This window comes from Chiloscyllium punctatum, chromosome 7 (assembly GCF_047496795.1).
Source record: "Chiloscyllium punctatum isolate Juve2018m chromosome 7, sChiPun1.3, whole genome shotgun sequence".
NCBI classification, from domain to species: Eukaryota; Metazoa; Chordata; class Chondrichthyes; order Orectolobiformes; family Hemiscylliidae; genus Chiloscyllium; species Chiloscyllium punctatum.
The window spans coordinates 121,250,580-121,274,108 of record NC_092745.1 but is presented as its reverse complement, the minus strand read 5'-3'; the positions used below and the strand labels follow the sequence as shown (position 1 = coordinate 121,274,108).

The window sequence follows — 23,529 nt, the reverse complement described above, 5'->3', positions numbered from 1 at the left end:
CATTGTCTGCTAATCTTTGGTTCAGTTAGTTTAGGAATGCAGCTTTTAACAGAGTAAAATAGCCATTTTAAAACAGAGTTGTCAATTTGCAGCCTAAAAGCCTTTTTTTTTAGAATTTATAGAATCCCTACAGTCTGGAAACAGGCCCTTCAGCCAACATGTCCACACCGACCCTCCGAAGAGTAACCCACCTAGACGCATTCTCTTACATTTACCCCTACTAATACAGCTAACCTACAAATCCCTGAATGCTATGGGCAATTTTAGCATGGCCAAATCACCTAACCTGCACATTTTTGGACTGTGAGAGGAAACTCACACAAACTCCGGACAGACAGTCGCCCGAGATGGGAATCAAACAGAGGTCCCTGGCGCTGTGAGGCAGCAGTGCTAACCACTGAGCCATCATGCCACGCTTTATTCACCACTATATGCACCAGATCTGATTACATTCTAAACAACGCTTATACCTTGAAAGTATATATGAGTTTGTTCAAAAACTAAAGTAAAACAAAGCACTTGATTGGAGATCTGAAACAAACCCATGGCCCACAGTCCAGTTACCTACTGTACTCAAAACATTAACTGTTTTCTCTCCATAGATGCTGTCAGACCTGCAGAGTTTCTCCACCAATTTATGCTTTTGTCAGCATCGCAGTTTAGATTAGGTTAGATTCCCTACAGAGTGGAAACAGGCCCTTCGGCCCAACAAGTCCACACCGACCCTCCGAAGAATAACCCACCACCCACCTCTGACTTTATGTTACTCACATTAAGAAGCCATTTTTTTTGTTAGTAAGGGCATGTATTAAATGGTTGCTCCTGACAGCAGCCCAAATCCGATTTTAGATCCTCAGAACCACACTATATGGTTAGTTCAGTTCAGCTTCTGGTAATGGAATTCTCCCATTCCAGGATATGTATAGTTGGGGATTCAGCAATAGTAATGTCATTAAATGTCAAAGGGCAATGTTGGATTCTCTCTTGTTGGGCATGGTCATTGCCTGGCAATCATTTGACATCAATATTACTTCCTGCTTTATTGGTCCAACACTGAACATTGTCCAGATCTCATGACATTTGAACATAGATTACTTCAGTATCTGAGGAGTAGCAAATGGCGCTGAACATTATGCGATCATCAGTGAACATCCCTCCGAATGAAGGCGGAAAAGTTGTTTATCAAGGAACTAAAGATAGTTGGGTTCAGGACAGTGCCCTTAGGAATTCCTGAAAGTGATACCCTGGAGGTGAGATGATTGACAATCAACAATCACAGTCATCTTCCTTTGTGCCAAGTATGACTCCTCACAGTGGAGTGTTTGACCCTGACTCCCAGTAACTTCAGTTTTTCTAGGGTTCCATGATGCCACTTAATGGGGAGGCAATGGCCTAGTGGTATCATCATGAGACTATTAATCCCGAAACTCAGCTAACCTCTGTGGAACCAGGTTCAAATCCTACCATGACAGATGGTGATCTTTGAATTCAATTTTAAAAACTCTGGAATTAAGAATCTGTCTGATGTCCATGAAACAGTTGTTGATTGTCATGAAAACCCCATTTGCTTACTTAAGGAAGGAAATGTGCAATTGTTACCTTGTCTGGCCCATATATGACTCTAGACCCCACAGCAATGTGGTTGACTTTCAACTTCCCTTTGAAATGGCTGAGCTGGTCACTTAGTTCAACAGCACCTAAGGACAGGCACTAAATGCTGGCCAGCTAGAGATAGTCACAGCCCATGAGTGAATTTTAAAGATACTGTTGGTCAGAACTAATCTCAATGTCAAGTGCAATCAGCTTTACTTCCTCTCTGGAATTCAGCTCTTTTGTCGATGTTTGGACAGAGGCTGCAATGAGGTTAGGAACTGAGTTGACCTGGCGGAACCAAACTGAATGTCAGTGAGAAGGTTAGTATTGGATAAGAGCGGTGATAGCACTGTCAATGACACTTTTAGACATTACACTTTATTTCAAACCCGTACAATACAAGTCAAAGTAATGCCAACAGATATCAGATATCAACAGATTCTTACAGGGATCCAAGATGGCGGCGACCCAGCAAGTCTGAGTCTTTAGTGCTCCTCCCAAGACTTGGGCAAAGTGGGCCACCCACCCCCACCACACTCACCAAATCATTTCAAATAGCTGTTTAATTTAATTAGTTGCTTAGTATTAAATTTAAACAATCTAATCTTTAGCAAAAATGACTAAAGGGAAGGGAGCCCGCAGCTCTCAGCAAGCAGGAACCCCTCCCCCGCCCTCTCCAGCTGCAGCAGAGGCGTCCATAGCCGCCCCGGGGGACTTACCTACGGTGGCGAACCTTGTGGAAATAATCTCCAAACTGGATGCGAAGATCGACGCTTTCATTGAAGAATCCTGAAGCCAATGGGATTAATTCTCAGCCGCGCTGCAAAAGCACGACCGCGACATTAAAGAAATCGAAGGCTGAGTCGGGGGGGGCGGAACTAAAGGCCGTGACCTCCAAAACTACAGCGCAATCGGCCGTGGATCGGGTCTGGACTCTCGAACAGCGAGTCCGGACCTTAGAGAATCATATTGATGCCCTCAATAATCGAGTTCGTCGAAAAGATTATTCGTTTGCTGGGCCTTCCCGAACGGGAAGAGGAAGGCCAGCTGACAGCGTTTATCAAGCAGTGGCTGCCACAGCTTTTAAATCTGGAGGCTGGATCAGGCCAAGTAAGGGTGGAATGGGCCTACCGGGTCACAATACGCGGGCCTGGCTTGTACCAGTGTCCCCACCCGGTCCTGTTCCGGCTGCAGAGCTATAAGGAGAGGCAGATATTCCTAGAAGCCTCCAGAAATCTTGGAGAAGATTCCCAAGCCATAATCTATAATGGATCCAAGATCATGTTATTCCAGGACTTTTCCCCAGCTCTGGTCTGAAAGAGGAAGGCATTCAATCAGGCGAAGAAGTGTTTAAGGGACTTAAATATTCAGTACTCCTTACGCTACCCAGCGACGCTACGCTTTAACCATGAAGGGTCTGTGTATAACTTCGGATCGCCAGAAAAGGCTAAGGAATTTTTGGACTCTCTTAGATAAATTGTAAGATTCAACGGATGTTGGTTTGCCTTCCCCCCACTCCGGTTTATATACCCCCCCCTTTTTCTTTTTTCTTACCTTACTGTTTAATATTATCTTGGGGGGTGGGGAGAGGGATTTATTTATTTATTCTCTATTTAACGATTTTCTCCCACCCTTTTTTGTTAATTATTCTATGTATGTATGTGTGTGTGTATATATATATATATATATATATATATATATAATATATAAACCAGGGGGTTTAGTTAATGTTGGTGGGGGGAGGTGGTTACCTTATTCTATTTTACCTCTGTCTCTAGAAGTGGGATTGTTTTTCCCTTGCTATTTTGTATTATTATATTTAATTATTATTTGTTGAGGTTGTAATTTTATAGTTATATATGTTTATACATGATATTAACATTACCAAGTATATCCAGGTGTTGGTGTGGGTGGGGGGGTGGTGGGGATAGGGTGCTCACTGTTAACTCTAGCTTTGTATTATATCTGAATTCTCCTCATCCTATTGAGGAGCGCCTGGGTCAAGGGTGGGGCATTGGTTGGGAGAGGATATGATGGACATTTGGAAAGGAAGTGACACCCCCTGGGAACAAGGGGGAAAATCTCAATTTAAATGCGTTTTACATTTTTTTTATTATTTAGAAATAGTTTTTTATTATACTGTTGTGAGTGTATTAGAGAGCCTTTATTTTTGTGAATTTTATATGCTCTATGCTCGGGATATTCTGGATAGGGTTCCCCTTCCCGAGGGGTCTCGGATTTGCCCGGACGATTATGGTTGATCAGTCGGTTAAGGGGTGCACCTGGAATGTCAAGGGGAATAATTCGCCAGTCAAAAGGAAGAAAATATTATCAAATCTCAAGAAAGAAAGAGTTGATATAGTTCTCCTACAGGAGACACACCTGTTGGATAAAGAACACTTGAAATTACAACAGGGTGGATTTGATCAGGCCTTTTTTTCTTCTTTTAGCTCAAAAAGTAGGGGAGTTGTTATTCTTATTCGGAAGAATTTCCCTTTCAAAATCCTAAATCAGATAAAAGACGAATCTGGACGATATATTCTGATTAAAGCCCTTATAAATGGAGAGGAATATGGGATTTTAAATTTGTACTGCCCCCTGGCACACCCCTTTAAAATAATATCGGAAGCCTTCTCAAAATTGATGGCTCTTGGTGCCCGTCATACAATTATAGGGGGAGACTTTAATTGTATTATGGATCCAGAAATAGATAGGATTCCCAAGAGTACTGCAGGAGTATCTCCCAGATCTAGACAATTGGTGGATCTGAACAAAGAATTAGGATTAGTAGATGTATGAAGATGTCTTCATCCACAGGGCAGAGATTTTTCTTTTTACTCCAATCCACATAAATATTATACCAGAATTGATATGTTTTTTGCCCCCTCGATTTTTTTAAATTCCTTATCATCCTGTAAAATAGGTAGTATAGCAATTTCCGACCACACTGCTGAATATATGGAAATCAAGGCAAGGAACAATGGGACATCCCCTCGGCATTGGCGTATGGACCCCTTCCTAATGAAAGATAGTAAATTTGTAAAGTACTTCTCTCAAGAATTCAAAACTTTTTTAGAAATTAATTTAGGGATGGCGATTAGTGCTATTCTACCCAACCAGGAAATTGGAAGGTCTCCCCATCGCTGGAGGTCCTGCCTTATCCTTTCCAGTAGATGCACAAAGTTAGTCTTGTATAACTGACAAAATACTGGGATAATAAAAATGCCTAAATATAAGAAACGCTCCAGGGATCAATGAAAAGGAAAATGGGATCCGTCCACTAAGTGGGATATCATAGCAAGGCCACCCATTGGCATAGCCTCCGATTTTGAGAAATTAATTTTATAGCCTGAGAATGCGCTAAATGTATTAATAACTTGGATTAAGCGAGGTACGGACATCAGAGGATTACTGAGGAATAGAAAACATCATCTGCATAAAGGGTAATTTTATGTTTACCTGTACCAATCCTCAGGGCCGTTATATTAGGATCAGCCCATATAGCTTCTGCTAGTGGTTCAATTATTAGCGTAAATAACAATGGCGAGAGAGGACATCCCTGACAGCACCCCCTACCCACGCTGAAGCTATCCGAACCAAATCCATTGGTAACCACAACTGCTTTGGGATCACTGTACAATGTTGAGATCCATTTGGTAAACACCTTTCCAACGCCAAACCTTTCCAATGTGTAAAACAAATATGACCATTCAACCCTATCGAATGCCTTTTCCGCGTCTAATGAAACTACTACTCCTGGTATCTTTCCCTGATGACAGGCTTGAATCATATTCAAAACCCTTCTAATATTGTTGGATGATCTACGGCCCTTAATAAACCACGTCTGATCCTCCTTTATGATATGTGGCAGTATCCTTTCTAGTCTCAATGCTAACGTTTTAGAAAGGATTTTAAAATCTACATTTAGCAAGGATATTGGTCTGTATGATGCACAATCTTCTGGATCCTTTCCTTTTTTAAGGATAAGAGAGATATTTGCCTCTTTCAGCGAAGGCAGGAGACAGCCCTGACTATATGCATAGTTATATATGTCCATAAGTGGACCAGCCAATATTTCTGTAAATTCTTTATAGAATTCAGCTTGAAAACCATCTGGGCCCGGCACCTTACCGCTCTGAAGTTCCCTAATTGCATCAATATTTCTTGGACTGTTAGGGGAGGATTTAAGACCGATACCTGTTCCGGAGTTAGGCCCGGAAAGATCAAATTTTTAAAAAATGATTGCATCCTCCTAGTCCTGTCTTCACAATCCTGCGATTTATATAAATCAGAATAAAATTTTCTAAAGATTGCATTAATCCTTTTATGATCATGAGTCAAAATACCCGGACTTTCCTTGATAGACGTGATTGTTTGAGGGGCCTTTTTTTTCTTTGCAAGAAATGCTAAGTGTCTACCTGGTTTGTCGCCAAATTCATATAAACTTAGTTTTGCAAATAATATTTCCCTCTTAGCCGTTTGGGTAAGCGTAGTATTTAGAGCTGTCCTAAGGGCCATAATCCTTTGCAATTTGATAATAGAAGGTCTATCAGCAGATGCTGTTTCAGCTGCTTTTAAGCGAGCTTCGAGCAGACGCTGTTGTTCTCCCTTTAATTTTTTCTGGATCGCTGAGAAGGAGATGATCAAACCTCGCGCGTAAGCTTTGATGGTCTCCCACATAGCACTAATTAAAATGAATGTCCTGCCCCGTCTCCTATACCCTATGAGAATGCTTCCGGTGATGCTGCCTAGGCTGGCACTACATAAATTATATGGCTGGTTGGGTTCCTTTATCTGGAATCATAGATGGCCCCTCATTAAGCTGAAGAAGCTACAGCTGCCACAGGCAAGGGGAGGATTGGACTTCCCAGATTTTAGGAAATATCAGTTAAGTTCCCTATTAAGTTATATAGCTGATTGGGTCTTGTCTGATCCACAATCAATCTGGCTGGACATCGAGGTTTCTCAAGTAAAATGCCCACTTATTAATCTTTTATTTTCAGACAAGAGGAAAATCATTACGGATCACTGTAAAAACACTATAACACTAAACACAATTGAAGCTTCGAATATAATGCAGCAAAATGAGGGCAACTCACATAAAACATCCCCCTTTGTGCCGATAGTGGGAGCATGGGGATTCCAACCGGGGTTTACAGATGCCACTTTTAAACTCTGGAGATCCAGGGGTATCTCATGTCTAGGGGACCTATTTAAAGATGGGGTCCTGATGTCTTTTGAACAGCTGCGTCAGAAATTCGGATTACCTAATGGAGATCTCTATCGATACTTCCAAATTCAAGATTATATACAGAAGAAGACTATGTTATTAGATAGGAGAAAGTGAGGACTGCAGATGCTGGAGATCAGAGCTGAAAATGTTCTGCTGGAAAAGCGCAACAGGTCAGGCAGCATCCAAGGAACAGGAGAATCGACTTTTCGGGCATGAGCCCTTCTTCCTGAAGAAGGGCTTATGCCCGAAATGTCGATTCTCCTATTCTTTGGATGCTGCCTGACCTGCTGCGCTTTTCCAGCAACACATTTTCAGCTACGTTATTAGAAAGTCTTTATAAATCAGAGTACTATGGCCAATGCGGGTATTCTCCATCTGTACTATTTATCATTTACTACATGATGAAGTATCGGGAGATATGGACAATCTGCTTAAAATATCGGATCAGGAATTGGGACTAGAAATCTCTATAGAAACGTGGAATGACATTTGGGAAAATGCCAGAAGAATCATCATATGTCACAGAACTCAGGCTATCCAGCTGAAGATACTTCACAGGGCCCATATATCACCGGATCGATTGGCAAAATTTAAGGCAGGAGCATCTCCAATGTGTCCCAAATGGAAAATAGAGGTGGGCACTTTTGTACATTGCCTATGGACCGGTCATAAGATCCGGAGATACTGGACTAAAGGAGCAAGTGCCCTGACGGAAATTTTAGGAACAGAAATTAAAGTGGACCCTGTATCTCTCCTTTTGGGCTTTTCGAACTTTCCCTCCCTGGATATGCACGGGAAGAGACTATTTTCTATTCTCTCTTTCTGTGCAAGGAAAAATATTTTGGTAAACTGGGTGGCTGAGGGCCCCCTTGGACTTTCAAATTGGCACAGATTAATTATGGAATGTATTCCCCTTGACTTCCTTACAAATATGGTGCACTGAAAGACCGAATTATTTTCTAAAATATGGCAGCTCTTCTTGAATTATATGAATACAGATATTTCGGCTCTCCTAACAAGGGCTTTTATTTAATTGAGATTACGAAGCTGGCTGGTCCAGGGCCCCTTGGGAGAGGAATCCCGCACGAATACGGGTTTTGTTACATTTGATGTTAACACATTCCGAGCATGTATCTCACTACCCAATTTCTATGTTATCTGTTGTTTTTTTGTTTTTTTTTTCTCTTTCTCTTATTTGAATAATGTAAGAGACTTAAATATACACTCTGGTTAGTTGTAGGTTAGATGAGTAGTTAGTTGAGGTTTTTTCCTCGGTATTTTTCTTTTGTTAAATTTTGGTTATTCTATATTTAAGATTTAATTGTATATCAATGTTTGTACTTGAGAGTTTTATTTATTTTTGTAAACTTGTAAAAATGTTAAATTTCTAATAAAAATATCTATTAAAAAAAACAGATTCTTACACGGTGTCCATTTATCTTTTCCAAGGCTGATGTGATCATTGCTGAACCAAACCTCAAATACAGAGATGAACCATACACCCTGCAGTATGGTGGATGTGGAGAGAAGGGATGGTACATTCACTTCACACCAAACTTTATCCTGGACAGCCGTCTGGTTTCATTTTATGGACCAAAAGGTAAATTATCTGAACTAAGTTAGAACGGAGTAGCATTTGCTTTAAGCACCGAATTAAGACTGCTTAGTTGGTGAACATGATCCTAGCTGATGCTCATGAAGGCCGTGAAAATGAATACAGGAGTTGTTATTACAGTGAGGTATGAAGAAGGCAAAATTGGAACACAGCAAACTTACTATTGCCCAACACTTAGTGGACCAGGGAGTGTGTCCGTTGATTAAATAATCCAGCTGACCAAGATGTTCACATAACCATTGTTAAAACACATTCGAAGTAAGGCAGGGGATATACACATCACTGTTATATTTTATTTACAGCATTAATCAATTAAATTAAAATGCCACTTTGTTTTTAATAAAATTTACCAGCTATCACTATTTGGAGATTATGATAATACAGTATACTTCCAGTATTTGAAGTGTATAATTTTTGCCAGTTTATCGAGAGTGCCAGTTCATAGGTGTTGGTAAAAACAAAATTGAAAAGTGAGGTGCTGGAAAAGCACAGCATGTCAGGCAGCATCTGAGGAGCAGGAGAATCGACATTTCGGGTACAAGCCCTTCTTCAGGAATTCCTTATGCTTGAAACCTCGATTCTCCTGCTCCTCAGATGCTGCCTGACCTGCTGTGCTTTTCCAGCACTACATTTTTTGACTGATCACTAACATCTGCAGTTTTCACTTTCCACAGGTAAAAACAAAGTTTGCTGTTCTCAATCTTGGTGAAAAAATTAAAAGCAAAGCTACAAAAAGAGCAATATCCTTTTGAATTATGTCCTCTCCTTCCATGCCAATGGAACAATGAACTTTTCAGCTAAACCCTCTGAAACACAATTTCTATCCCACACTCAGATTTATTGTACCATTAACACAGGAGAACAGAATATTGATCTCCATGGTGAATTCATAAAACATCTTCACACCATGGGGTGTATTTTACACCCGTGAGTGGATAATGCCAATGTTGAAACTTGCAGAAGCACTATTTTTCTGCAGAGAATGTATGTGTTGGTTACATTGTTTTAATGAAAAGTGTTCTTGTTTCTACAGATCGACTATTTGTTCATGAATGGGCTCATCTTCGGTGGGGAGTTTTCAATGAATATAATGAACTGGTGCCCTTCTATTTATTTAATGGAAACAGTGAAGTAACGAGGTAAGACAACACTAATTCTAGTATTCTGCTCACTGAAAAATGTCTCTTGGGTTTCCGGGATAACTTATGATGCCCAAAGGATAGCTATTTATTCTTGCAATCTGCTCCAGTAGGTGTATTGACACCGTTAAGATAGTGTTATGGACTAGCCCATACCACTCAAAACATTCTTAAACAGGCAGCCCAGACCATAATTTTGCAATTTTTTTCACTAAGTGTATAGTAAAAATTACTCGGAGTAAGTTAGTGAGATTGACTACCAGGTCATAGAGTCATAGAGTCATAGAGATGTACAGCATGGAAACAGACCCTTCGGTCCAACCCATCCATGCCAACCAGATATCTCAACCCAATCTAGTCCCACCTACCAGCACCTGCCCCATATCCCTCCAAACCCTTCCTATTCATATGCCTATCCAAATGCCTCTTAAATGTTGCAATCATACCAGCCTCCACCATTTCCCCTGGCAGCTCATTCCATACACGTACCACCCTCTGCGTGAAAAAGTTGCGCTGCAGGTCTCTTTTATATCTTTAGCAAGAAATGCAAAACTTGCGCCCACACCTCCCCCGTTACTTCCCTCCAAGGCCCCAGGGATCCTTCCATATCCACCACAAATTCACCTGCACCTCCACACACATCATTTACTGCATCCGCTGCACCAGATGTGGCCTCCTCTATATTGGGGAAACAGGCTGCTTACTCGCAGAACGTTTCAGAGAATACCTCTGGGACACCCGGACCAACCAACCCAACCACCCCGTGGCTCAACACTTCAACTCCCCCTCCCACTCCACCAAGGACATGCAGGTCCTTGGACTCCTCCATCATCAGACCATAGCAACATGACGGCTGGAGGACGAGCGCCTCATCTTCCGCCTAGGAACCCTCCAACCACAAGGGATGAACTCAGATTTCTCCAGTTTCCTCATTTCCCCTCCCCCCACCTTGTCTCAGTCCCAACCTTCGAACTCAGCACCACCTTCCTAACCTGCAATCTTCTACCTGACCTCTCCACCCCCACCCCCACTCAGGCCTATCACCCTCAACTTATCACCCTCACCTTAACCTCCTTCCACCTATCACGTTTCCAACACCCCTCCCCCAAATCCCTCCTCCCTACCTTTTATCTTAGCTTGCTTGGCACACTTTCCTCATTCCTGAAGAAGGGCTCATGCCTGAAACATTAATTCTCCTGTTCCTTGGATGCTGCCTGACCTGCTGCGCTTTTCCAGCAACACATTTTCAGCTCTGATCTCCAGCATCTGCAGTCCTCACTTTCTCCCAATAGGAAGGAGACCAGGTTTTCAAACAGACAAAAATTTATTCACAAAATTACACAATGAAGCATAAAGAACAGAATAAAGAACCCCTACAGAACTCAGTCCATCCAAACACGACTTAATTATACTGTTCCCAATATACACAACAGGCCCAATAAGCAAACCCCCTTAAAACACAATAGAAAAAAGGAACAGATGCTTACAGGTTGAAGATAAATGGGCAGAATGAGAGAGTTTAGCAAACTGTTTCCACACAGCTCACTGTTGAACGCCCAACTAGTTCTGGACTGAACTGAACTGCTCAGCTAGAGAGCTGACCACTTCCCTTTCATTATACAGGTCACCTCTAAAACATGACACCTTTAGCCTGAAGTCCCATCTGTTGGCATATAAACAAAAATACCTCTTCTTTACCCTTTAATGTCTGTACCAAACCAATTTAATCAGAGTCGAGAGCATATTTATTATCACTCTGAAAAAAACCAAGGAAACAGTATCCTTGAGAAAAGGGAAGCTTTGAGAAAAAAGGGACCAGCTTTGTGACAATAGCAAGTTGTTCAAGCTGTTCATAAATGTCATCTCATGAGTGGAATCGGACTTGTGTGTTTGTCTTCAAAGGTGATGAAGTTCTGCCGAGCTACCTAACATCGGGAAACATTGGAGGAAGAGTAGGCTATACAGCCCCTGGAGCCTGTTCCACCATTCAGTCAGATCATGGCTAATCTGTGGCCTAACTTCATATATCTGCCTTTGGCTGAGATCCCTCGATACCTTTGCTAAACAAACAAATTAGCTATCTCAGATTTTAAATTGTAAACTGATCCAACATCCACTGAAGTTTGTGCAGTAGAGTTCCAATAACCGACCACCCTTTGTGTGTAGAAATGCTTCCCAACATCTGTCCTGAATGGTTTGGCCCTAATTCTCAAACTATGTCCCCAGTTCTGGAATCCCCAACCAATGGATATAGCTCATCTTTATCTATCCTGTCTTTTCCTATTATTAATTTTGCAGCGTGGACTATCCATACAAATACATATCCTAACCCTATTTTACACAGGTCCTTCTTCTGGGTAACTCAAATGATCGTCTGACTAAGACAGGAGCCATATTGTTTTATTTAAAACAGGATCACGTGAAAAAAAAATTAGACTCTCCAGTGGCCTGATACATTTAAAGAGAATTTCAAATTTTTAGTTCACAGTTTCTTTTTCATAATTTTATACAATCTGAGCATGGTGAAAAACATAGATAATGACTAAACATTTTATTTGTCTCTATATATTGTTAACTTGGAAACTGCAGTCATTGGTCCACGACTAAATACCCTGCATATTCTCCTCAATAATTCACTCAGGATTACTTTAGTACAGGTTACATGATTTGTTTGACATATTTTACATTTAAAGTCACAGTCCTAATTTATAATCATTTTATATTCCAAAAGATACAATCCCCAAACAATGATCGAACAAACCTTGCAATAATAACATGGGCATATGGTACATAAAGACAAATCTGTGGACCTACAATCCCGTCCAAAGGAATTTCATCCTCAGCTTTTCCAAATAAACATGTCTAATTGCATTGGTGGAAAAATTATTGAAAAATATTTCAAGGAACTGCATACATGATCGTTTAAGGAGGCATCAATTAATCAAGGAGGGTCAGAATGGATCTGTTCAGGGAAGGCTGAGTCTGACAAACTTGGTTCAATTGTTAAGCAAGTAAAATGGAGGGTTTATCTGGTTAATGCATTTGGCATGATCTCCATGAGATTTTGCCAGGCTTTGTGGGCAGCATGGTGGCACAGTGGTTAGCACTGCTGCCTCATAGCGCCAGAGACCCGGGTTCAATTCCCGCCTCAGGCGACTGACTGTGTGGAGTTTGCATGTTCTCCCCGTGTCTGCGTGGGTTTCCTCCACGTGCTCCAGTTTCCTCCCACAGTCCAAAGATGTGCAGTTTAGGTGAATTGCCTGTAGTGTTAGGTAAGGGGTAAATGTAGGGGTATGGGTGGGTTGTGCTTTGGTGGGTCGGTGTGGACTTGTTGGGCCGAAGGGCCTGTTTCCACACTGTAATGTAATCTAATCTTTAGCAAAATCTCACATGACAGACTGGTCAGAAAACTAAATGTTTATATGGGATCCCTAAACAAGTGAAAAATTGGATGGAAAATTAGCTCTATGGTAGGAAACAAAGGATCTATGGATATCTTTGGGACCGGAAGGCTGGTTTCAATGGTATGTATGAGGCCCCTTACTTTTCATGATATACATTTATATTACATTTACAGATTCAGACTTCAATGTAGTCATTATCATTAAGATGCTTGTACTTGGTATCAACAATTGGCCACATGTTTCATGTCCAATAATGCAAACTGCAGAAATATAAATGGATTATCAAAATTGGTCAAAAAAAGGTAATGCATTTACACGGCTGAGGATGGTGAAAACAAGCAAAAGGAACATATAATAAATAATAGATTACTAAGAAGGGGAGGAGAAAAGACTAGTTTTCCACTGCATGCTCCCTGAAGATAAAAAAGGGCAGTTGGACATGGTGGTTAAGAAGTCATACAGATACATTCCCTTATTAACTCCGGGAGAGAGTACAAAAGCAGGGAGGTCATTCTAGAGCGATAGAAAATACTGTTCAGTGAACAGCTCATTTACTGCATATTGTTAAGAGCATGTCTTTTCTATTTAACTGTATTTTTGATTGTGGTCTGAAATGGAAAAACTATTGGTGTAAAAACCAAGATTATTGAAGGGATTGCTGTATAAAGCAAAAAGCCAGGCACTTGTTGTAGGAGGTGTTTACACAGCTGTGTGTGCAAGTCTAGTTACAGATCATCTGTAACTCGGGGGTAGCACGATGGTTCAGTGGTTAGCACTGCCTCCTCACAGTGCTCGGAACCCAGGTTCAATTCTCACCATTAGGTGATGTCCGTTTGGAGTTTGCACATTCTCCCTGTGTCTGCGTGAGTTTCCTCTGGGTGGTCCAGTCTTCTCACACCAACCAAGGATGTGCAGGTCAGGTGCTTTGTCTGTGCTAAATTGCACAGAGTGGTAGGTGCATGAGTCAGGGGCAAATGTAGGGGAATGGGTCTGGGTGGGTTACTATTCAAAGGGTCAGTATGGACTTCTTGGTCTAAAGGGCCTGTTTCCATACTGTTGGGAATCTAATCTAATCTGTGTCCAAATAGAGATTCAGCTGGCAACAAGTAGCTGATTGTTGCGTGGAAGAGTGAACGGTTATTGATGACAAAAGCCTTCTGCCTGTCCACAGCAATGTGACTGGCTTCCAGTTAGCTGAGCAGCTTACAGATTGATTATTCAAGTCAGGAATAATCATAACTCCTGGAGAAAAGGAGTTGTGATCAGCAAAAGGAGCATCTGAGCAAATCCTGTTGGCCTTCTCAATTGTTCACTCCACCTGTAATGCCCTTTTCTTTATGTCTATTTGTATGTGTGTATGTAGTGGGCATTTTATGAGTAGGTTAGAATTTTAACCAGTAGCGTTATGTGTTAACTGATCATAATTATTTTGATCTGCAGTTAGAATCTATTTATTTGTAATAAATAGTCATTCCTGTTAAGTTTAAATTCCTGGTACATGCTTTCGGTCAACTTGGATCCAAAAGATGGGAAAATTGGGAATTTTGGCTACATTTTAAAATCTTGAAAGTTTACTTATGTGATGACTCTGGGAATAGTGGGGCTTGGTTTCCAGTGTGTTACTCCAGTGAGACATAACAGAACAGTTCTGGTAACTGTATGTCCGTCAGTATGTAAACACTGAAAGAGGGTACAAAGGAGATTTTTTGGGATGTTGTCTCAACTAGAGAATGAAGAATGAATAAAGACTGAATAGTCTGGGGTTCTTATCTTTGGAAAGAGGGAACTATGGGGACATTTAATTGAAGTGAATTAAAATTATAAAGGGCTGAGAGTGGAAAGGAAAAAATGATTTCCTGAGGAAAGTGGTTGACTATAAACTTTCTTATACTGGATTAATGGTGCTAGAAGAGCACAGCAGTTCAGGCAGCATCCAACGAGCAGTGAAATCGACGTTTCGGGCAAAAGCTCTTCATCAGGAATGAGCTTTCTTAGTCAGCAAGGAAATGGCAGATGAAAGTTGCAAATGGTACGGAGGAAATGTTGTAAGTTTCAACCTTATTCAGTGATTTCTCATTGTCAAAATGTTACTTGGAATCAAGGAATTATCTTTGATCATTTTTACTTCCAGGTGTTCAAAAGAGATTGGAGGACGGCTTGCTGATTGCTCAGGCAGATCCTGTTCAGCATGTGAGACAGATCCTAAGTCAGGACTGCCGAAAGGGCATTGTGAATTTTATCCAGATAGCAAACATTCTGCATCCTCCTCAATTATGTTCATACAGGGACTATCAAATGTAAGTAAAGCTGCTGAGAGGTATGTTTGTCCAATATTGCTAACACCCCTGCAAGATCTCCTCAGAATAGTGTCCTCGGACCAACTAATCTTCGCTGCCCATCAATAACCTTCCTTTAGCTATAAGGACAGAAGTGAGGATGATTGTACTGTGTCCACTCAATGCATTATTCCTCAGCCAACTATGTGGTCTGTAATGCAGACAGTTAAACCTGGATAGCATCCACGATTGGCCTGAAATGTAGCAAGTCATATTTTTGTGATTCAAATGCCTGGCAATGATCATTTCCAACAAGAGAGAAACTAACCTCCTCCCCTTGCATTACCATTGCTGAATTCCTGAAGATTACCATTAACCCTAAACTAAACTGGACGAGCAAGTAAATAAAAACAGCAAGTGTTGGAGAGACTCAGCAGGTCTGGCATCAACCGAGGAGAGAAATGGAGTTAATGCTTCAATCCAATATGGCTCTTCAACAGAATTGAACAAGTCACATACATTCCGGATGAACTTGTTCAAGACTAGATAGTCTCTGAATACTTCTGCAGTGACCTGAAACATTAACTTCATTTCTTGCTCCAGATTTTATTTCAGATTTTGAGCATCTGTGATATTTTGCTCTTGTTGGGTAGTCTCACACTTTAGTTCCCCAAAGCCTCTCCAATACTAACAAGGCAAAAGTCAAAACCATGATCAGCTGCTTCCTACGTGATTGTAACAACAAACACTATCAAACCATCAAACACTTAGTCAGCTCCATCAGCCACTTTAAACATTCACTTGCCCCATTATTGACACACAGCGGCTGGATTGTGTACCAGTTACAGGGTGCATTGTATCTATCACTAAGGCTTCTTCAACAGGACCTTAATCTTAAGCAAAAGAAGCAGATGAATGGTGTTGTGCCCAAGACTGTGGAGTGGACGGCCTCTGTCCAGTGCCATCACTCCATTGTTCCCAACACAAATATATTTACTTTACATAGTTACCAAGATAGCCAATGATGCTTTATCTATATTTTCAAATTAAAATACAAAAGATCCATTAAATAAGCATCTCCAGTAAGGAATAAAATTACTGATTTATTATAAAACAAAATTACTCAAAAAAGATGCAAAAACACAAGTGGAAGTATCAAATGATATATCTTTGAAATAGCCAGACATTTGTCAATTAAAAACAAAACAAAGTTCTCGACAGAGATATGGAATGAGGATATGAAGAATAAGGGTAAGGCTTTCATCCAGCTTCCTGGCACATGGATACCAAAGATAGACAGTCATCACAAGGATCCTTACAGATGTCGTTTATTCTGTAATCGCCAACATATATTGTTCAAAGGGTATTCCAGGAGAACAGCTCACATAGTGTTTGGTTATTACACTGGTCCCTCAAAAGAGCTTTATTTGAAAGGCAGAGGATAACCATCTCAGCAACTGAATTCCACACAGTATTGACAACCAGACAACCACCTCTGCGATTGCCAGGAAGACAACTACCTCTGTAACTGCCACAGGATCCACCATCGCTGCTAGATTCACCACCTCTGGCACAAATGTGAAACCTACTCTCACGTCCCTTCCACCCCCACAATTGCCACCGCCACAGCCACTTCTGCCCCGAAAAACATCACTCACCTATTCACCTGGACACGAATGAGACTTTTGCCGATGTCACTTCTGCCAGCAGTGACATCATTCACAGAAAACCAGTCCGCAATGTCATCACCGTCACGTGTGATGTCACCTCTGCCCCCCCCACCCCGCCATAGAGACCGCTGTAAGGCCCACTTCCACCCTAAGTGTTTGTGTCACTTCTATTGATGACATCACTCCTGACCCTATAATCACTCAAGTGATTGTCTTTGCCCCTACACCCATCTCCAGCCCCACCCCTGGTCCCAGCTCCCAGCCCTGCCGTGCCTTTACTCTTCCCCCAGACCTCCCCCTTCACTGAGGATGAATGTTTAGTCCTCAGCAAAGGCCTTACCTTCATCCCACTACAGTCCTGGATTAATGAGTTTGACATGTGTTGCAACCTTGAACATTTCATCCCCCGCCTTTGGGCCCACTTTTTCAATCAAGACTCCTGCCCACCCACCGAGGACCCCTTCTTTCGCCTCCAACACATCCCATCCATCTGGAAGCCCCATGCTGACCTGTTACTGTCCTTGACCTCTTCACTTCTAACTGCGGCCGTGACATGGATGGCTTCAAACTATTCACCGTCCTCACCCATTCCAACCTCCCGCCCTCACAACATACAGCCCTCCACTCCCTCTGCTCCAACCCCAACTCACAATAAAAACCCGCAGATAAGGGTGGCGCAGTGGTAGTGTAGAGCATCAACCTCTACATCACTGAAGCCAGGCACCTGCTACAACTGACCCCACCACCACGACCTCACCTCCCATCACAAAACCATTGTCTCCCAGACTATCCACATCCTCATCACCTCTGGGGATCTCCCACCCACAGCCTCCAACCTCTTTGTCCGTGAACCCCGGACTGCCTGATTCAACCTCCTACCAAGGTTCACAAACCTGACTTCTCTGGTCAGCCCATTGTTTCAGCCTGTTCCTGTCCCACTGAACTCATCTCTGCCTACCTTGACAACGTCCTGTCCCCATTAGTCCAGGAACACCCCACCTATGTTCAGGACACCATCATGCCCTTCACCCCCTCCAATATTTTCGTTTCCCCTGCCCCCAACACCTCATCTTCACCATGGATATCCAGTCCCAGTACACATTGATCCACCATGACAAAGGTCTCCAAGCCCTCCGTTTCTTCCTCTCACGGCATCCCAACCAGTACCCTTCCACCGATACCCTCATATGCCTGGCTGAACTGGTCCTCACCCTTAACAACTTCTCCTTCCAATCCTCCCACTTCATCCAAACCAAAGGGGTAGCCATGGGCACCTGCATGGGCCCCAGCTCTGCCTGGCCCTTGGTCGGGTACGTGGAACAGTCCATCTTCCACAGCTACATTGGCACCGTCCCACACCTGTTCCTCCGTTACACTGATGACTGTATCGACACTACCTTGTCCTCCCACGAGGAGATTGAACAGTTCATCAACTTCACCAAACCTTTCACTCTGACCTCACATTCACCAGGACCATCTCGGACACCTCCCTCCCCTTCCTGGACTTCTCCATCTCCGCCTCCGGCAACCGGCTAAAAACGGATATTTACTGCAAGCCCACCGACTCCCACGGCTACCAAGACTACACATCCTCCCACCTTACCTCCTGGAAAACTGCCATTTCTTATTCCCAATTCTCCCGCATCTGTTCCCAGGATGACCAATTCCACCTGAGAAATTTTCAGATGGCTTCCTACTTCCAAGATCACAATTTCCCTTCCCATGTGATTGGCGATACCCTCCAGCACATCACCTCCACTTCCTGCACCTCTACCCTTGAACCCCACCCCTCCCAACACAACAAGGACAGAAACCCCCTGGTCCTCACCTCATCAACCTCTGCACACATCACATCATCCTCTGCCAGTTCCACCACCTACAAACGGACTCCACCACTACAGATATATTTCCCTCTCCACCCCTAGAGTGTACCGGAGAACCCATTCCCTCTGCGACTCCCTCACCAAACTCACGCCCCCCTCCCCCCCCATCAGCCCACACCCCACTTCCAGCACCTATCCCTGCTATAGAAAGAAGTGTAAAACCTGTGCCCACACCACTTTCCTCACCTCCATCCAAGGCCCCAAAGGATCCTTTCACAGTCAACAAAAATTTACCTGTACCTCCACCAATGTCATCTACTGTATCCGTTGTACCCAATGTGGTCCCCTCTACATTGGGGCGGCAGGACGCCAACTTGTGGATTTTTCCAGAGAACATCTCTGGGAAACCCACACCAAGCAACCCACCGCCCCGTGGCTGAACACTTCAACATCCCTTCCTACTCCACCAAGGACATGCAGGTCCTGGGCCTCCTCCATCACCCAACTGTTACCAACTGACGCCTGGAGGAAGGACACCTCATATTCCACCTTGGGACCCTGCAACCACACGGGATCAATGTGGATTTCACCAGTTTACTCACTTCCCCTCCCCCCTCAATATCCCAGTCCCATGCCTCCAACTGCCCTCCTGACCTGTCCATCAACTTTCCTATCTATCCACCCTCCTCTCCGACGCATCTCCTGCTCCCCCACCTTCATCTACCTATCGCATTCTCAGCTCCCTTCTCCCCAACTCCTCCCCCCTCCCATTTATCTCTCAGGCCCACAGCCCTCAAGCCATATTCCTAATGAAGGGCTTATGACTGAAACGTTGATTCTCCTGCTCCTCAGATACTGCCTAACCTGCTGTGCTTTTCCAGCACCACACTCTCGACTCTGATCTGCTTGTCCTCACTTTTCCAAGCCAGAAACCAAGGCATGTGATTTCCAATAAATCACTGCATGTAATTAATTTAAACCATGTGACTTCCAAGAAATGGCTTTAACAAATTGGTCCAATGTGTCGCTCAATGACCTTTCTAAGAAAAATGTCCATTTGTCTTCCATGAGTTTACAAACAAATGATTGTCTGCAATTATTTAAACACAAATCCTCAAAGAAACTAGTGATAATAAAGGATCTTCATAACAATAGCAGCACATCTACCTCCAGGTTCTCCTCAAAGTCCAACACTAATCCCAACTCTGAAAATTCTCATTAATCTTTCATTATCACTGAAATCCCCTAACGTTACAAAGAGTGCAGACAATTGACACTGCTGTGCCTCAAGAAGGTGAATCACCATGTCCCTGTTAATTTGATCCTGCCAGAGATATCTATACTGTAATAATTAATATAAAGATAAAGTGAAGTCTCCATAGTCCTACCAGGCCAAGACTGCTCTCCCACTGGAGTGAGGCAACGTGTGATGCCTTAACCAGACAGACACCACAGCTCAGGTGAGGGAAAAGGTTGACAAGGACAGTCCTTCATGGAAACCTCAACCAGTGCAGGAATCGAACATTATTGCCATCACCTCTGTGTCATAAATCTGCTGTCCAGCTAATTGAAGTCTTTGTACTGGCAGCAGTGCTCTGGGAGAATTTCACTTTGATGGAAACCTGCAATTTCATAAAATCCTGACAGTGTGGATAGACACCATTCAGCCCATCGGATTTGCCATCACACTCCCACAGAGAATTCTATCCCATACCGGTAACCTCATTTGCTATGGTCAATCCACCCAGCCTGTACAGCTTTGGACGATGGGAGGAAACCAGAGCACCCAGAGGATACCCGTGCAGACACGGGGAGAGCATGCAAACTTCACACAGTCTGTTACCCAAGGCTGAAATTGAACCCAGGGCCCTTTTGTACGAGGTAGCAGTGCTAACCACTGAGTCGAAAATGTGTTGCTGGAAAAGCGCAGCAGGTCAGGCAGCATCCAAGGAGCAGAAGAATCGTTGTTTCGGGCATGAGCCCTTCTTCAGGAATCTTCTGAAGAAGGGCTCATGCCCGAAACGTTGATTCTCTTACTCCTTGGATGCTGCCTGACCTGCTGCGCTTTTCCAGCAACACGTTTTCAGCTCTGATCTCCAGCATCTGCAGTCCTCACTTTCTCCTAACCACTGAGTCACCTTACCATCTCCTCAATTCCTGAGCATCACTTTCCCCATTTTACTGCAGATTGGAGGTGTCTCCTCTTCAATGGATGACAGCAGTGACCTGCCTTTTCCACATCTCCAGCTTCCTCTTTCAAAGAGCAGGGCCTTTGAGATTGATGAGATTGATGCACAGTTTGGTGTCTTTCCCTTGTCAGATGCCATTGACTGGGGAAGGGCAGGAAGCAAACATGAAACATTTAAGGATTTAACAGTTCTGTCCTTTTCTTGTTTAAAATACATATTATGATGTTATCAAGAAATCAGTGATAAGTTTTAAACACTGAGGGTAGTTGCAAACTTACATTGTGGATTCCTTCTTGTCAGACATCTGTGTGATATCCGAGAGATTCAATGCAATATCGATCCTGTGGTCTTCACAATGGGTGGGTGACTATCTCCAACAGTATTCTTCCTGGGTATGGAGGGTAAAAAATAAAAAATAACCCATCCCCACCAAAATCTATCTGCAGCCCCTTTAACCTGTTGCATCTTTTTTTTAAAACATTTTTAAAACATTTTTAATTCTGTGACGATAAGACTCACAATCCTGACGCACCGAACATGCAAAACAAAATGTGCAACTTCAGGAGCACTTGGGACGTAATCAGCAAGTCGGAGGATTTCAGAAACAATCCCTCACCCTACAGTGGTTCAGTGATACCGACCTTTACACTGCTACAGGCCAAACACCGTGTGCTGTGCTTAGTCCTTGATGTCTCTGGGAGCATGGACTCAGTAAGGTTTCGTCAAGTTTATTTCATAGAAAGTATTGACTTAGACCCACATTTGTGCTCCTGTGTGGCTTCACACAGCAAGTTAGAGGAGGTCAGAAGCTGGATATTCTGAAATGAGTAGCTCACCTCCTTACTCCCAGATCCTCTCTGTCATCTACAAAGAACATATCAGGAGTTTGACATAGCACTGCATATTTGAGTGGTAATTTTATAGTGGTAATGTCAGGGTGGCAATGTAAAGACTCCTGATGAAGGGCTTATGCCTGAAACATAGATTCTCCTGCTCCACGGATGCCGCCTGACTTGCTGTGCTTTTGCAGTACCAGAGTCTTGACTCTGATCTGCAGCATCTGCAGTCCTCACTTTCTCCTGGTAATGTAGAGAGCCACGCTAATGCTCTGGAGACACGGGTTCAAGGGGGAGATGATGGCACGGCTCCAGTATCGTTTGACGATCAATGCAGCAACTCAGCCAATGTTCTGGGGACCTGGTTTCAAATCCCATCATGGCAGTTAGTGGAATTTGAATTCAATTTTAAAAAAAAATAAGAATTAAGCATCAACTGATGATCATGAAGATATTGTCAACTGGCGAGAAAAAAAACATTTGGTTCACTGATATCCTATAAGAATGAAATTTGTCATCCTAACCTCGGCTGGCTGACATGTGACTCCAGACTCACAGCAATGTGGTTGACTCTCATTTGCTGTCTGAAATGGCCTAGTAAGCCATTCCTTTGTGTTAATCATTACAAGAAACAAAACCAGACAGATTGCTTAGCATTGACCTCAGTACTGGAAAAGACAATGGCAGAAACAGCCCTGTCAACCCTATATTTGGGTCTAGTGCCAAAGTTGGGAGAACTGTCTCACAGACTAGTCAAGCCTGTCATAGTAACACTCACAGAATCATACCTTCCAAAAAAGATCCAGACATCACCTCTATCGTCATCTCTGGATGTGCCTTGTCCCATTGACAGGACAGACCCAGAAAGGTTGTGCCACTGTGGTATATAGTCAGGAGGGAGTTGCCATGGGAATACACAACACGGACAACAGATCCCACAGAGTCTCATGGCATCAGGTTAAACATGGGCAAGGAAATCCCTGACTGAATGGATGTGAACATAGGAGGTATAGTTAGTAAATTTGCAGATGACACCAAAATTGGAGGTGTCGTAGACAGTGAAGAAGGTTACCTCAGAATACAATGGGATTTTGGTCAGATGGGCCAATGGGCTGAGGAGTGGCAGATGGAGTTTAATTGAGATCAGTGTTAGTTGCTGCATTTTGGAAATGCAAATCAGTGCAGGACTTATACACTTGGGGACATAGAGGTCAGAGAGATGTATAGTACAGAAAGAGACCTTTTGGTCTAACTTGCCAATGCCAACCAGATAACCTAACCTAATCTAGACTCATTTGCCAGCACTTGACCCATATCCCTCTAAACACTTCCTATGCTCGAGGAAGTAGTGGTGGCTGGTACAATTACAACATTTAAGACATCTGGATGGGTACATGAATAGAAAAGTATAGATGGATATGGGTCAAGTGCTGGCAAATGGGATTAGATTACTTTCGGTTATCTTGACGGCATGGATGAGTTTGACCAAAGTGTCTCTTTCCATGCTGAACATCACTATGACCCTGTGATGTATTGTCCACCCTTAGCTAATGAGTTGATATTCCTCCATGTTGAACAAACATTAGAGGAAGCACCGAAGGTGGCAAGGACACAAAATGTACTTTGGGTGGAGCAGTTCAATGCCCACCACCAAGAGGGGGCCAGCAGCAGTACTGAAGATTTACGATCCCTCAAGAGGGGCCTCTTGACTCGAGATTGGTCAAAAGAATCAACGGAATGCGGTCTGTAAA

General features: G+C 42.9%; 1 pseudogene; it reads left to right on the top strand.

The window, feature by feature from the left end:
- LOC140480100 (calcium-activated chloride channel regulator 3A-1-like) overlaps positions 1-23,529 on the top strand; it is a 58,841-nt pseudogene that overhangs the window by 15,237 nt on the left and 20,075 nt on the right.